Below are 1,426 nucleotides of genomic sequence, written 5' to 3' on the forward strand. Positions count from 1 at the left end.
ATTCCTGTGAGCATTTCACTGCTAAAATCATAGTCCATACTGCCATTATGATGGAAAGAAAATCTACATAAAGAACAAATATTTATAGCATATAATCTTAAATATATACAAGACAAAAGTGGTAACGGTTCTTACCATTTTTAAAATAATAATATTGTTCACCTGTAAAATCTAATTTCCTGATAGTTTCTGGTTCGGTTTTGTAATATAATTTATTTACAATAAACCAAATTGAGTAACTTTGATAATACGGCACAGACATCCCAGCAAGACTGAACTGCTATGCGGGCCCCTGGAAAACAACTTGAAAAGTGGAAATGAATAATGATCAACAGTAAAAATAATAGTAATAAATATAAATAAATAAAAATAAATCAACAATCAAGGAAAATGAGAATTAAGATAACAATGACAGCAAATAAAATCACAAATAAAAATGAGAGAGTTAAAGTGGACTTAGAAGACAGATGGGAGTAGAGCGGCCTTGTTCCCAGCATTAGTCAAGGGGGATTCATGGCTTCCCTAAATTTTAACAATTAAAAGAATATAATCATTTAATTGCACAGTTACTCAGTAATTTGTTCTATGTCCTTACTAGCTCCATATCAGTCCTTATTCCATGAAAATAGGTGAAGCCCTAGTCCGGGGCAGCCCGGTTTTACCCGGCCATTTCCCGTGCCCGAGCCCCTCCCGAGCCCGGTTTTACCAACCCCCAGACTGGGGCTGGTAAGACATACACTATGATGGGACCAAGGGATAATCCTGGAGTTAATGTAAGATCAATAAAGGAATTATTTAATATCATGAAGGAGAAGGATAAAACTGACTTTGAAATGAAAGTAAGTCAATTAATGAAGAACATTGTATATATGATTACTTATGCTGCATAGCAAGTTTGAGCTGATTCCGACTTCAATTTTTCAAGTTATGGCCACCATTTTAAGAAATGCCAAAATTCTGAGAAATACCCAAGGCTGCAGTCCATGGTTTTTCCAAAAAAAGGCTCCAAAATCACCCCAAATTTTTATTACATTTTCTGATATTGATGTCCTTATGCTGTGTAGCAAGTATGAGCTGATTCCAGCTTCAATTTTTCAAGTTACGACCATTTTAAAAAACCTTAAAATTTTGAAAATTTGTGGTTTTTCCCAAAAAATGGCTCTGAAATCACTCCAAATTTTTATTCCATTTCCTGATACCTATTGATGTCTTTATGGTGTGTGGGAAGTGATTCATTATTGATATTTTGTATGTTATTAGGTGTCAATGGTTGAAGTGTACAATGAGTCAATTTATGATCTATTGAAGTCACCAAATGAAGTACAAGAGAAACTTCAAATACACAAAAAAGGAAAAGAACTACACGTACCAGTAACATACAAATAATAATAATAATAATAATAATAATAATAATAAGTGTTGTTGT

The 1,426-nt window shown here is 33.2% G+C and overlaps 2 long non-coding RNA genes across 2 annotated transcripts; one reads left to right on the forward strand and one right to left on the reverse strand.

Moving 5' to 3' along the window:
- Nucleotides 1–307: 307 nt before the first annotated feature.
- On the reverse strand, nt 308–637 carry LOC109589879 (uncharacterized). The gene is made up of 2 exons (XR_002188992.1): nt 596–637; nt 308–522 (listed from the first exon to the last, which is right to left on the reverse strand). It is a non-coding gene; the product is annotated as an uncharacterized LOC109589879 (long non-coding RNA).
- A 117-nt stretch (nt 638–754) lies between these two features.
- Nucleotides 755–1,350, forward strand: LOC109589880 (uncharacterized). Its single transcript, XR_002188993.1, has 2 exons — nt 755–839; nt 1,261–1,350. It is a non-coding gene; the product is annotated as an uncharacterized LOC109589880 (long non-coding RNA).
- The last annotated feature ends 76 nt before the right edge of the window (nt 1,351–1,426 follow it).

This window comes from Amphimedon queenslandica, unplaced genomic scaffold, assembly GCF_000090795.2.
Source record: "Amphimedon queenslandica unplaced genomic scaffold, v1.1 AMPQUscaffold_10774, whole genome shotgun sequence".
Lineage (NCBI taxonomy): Eukaryota > Metazoa > Porifera > Demospongiae > Haplosclerida > Niphatidae > Amphimedon > Amphimedon queenslandica.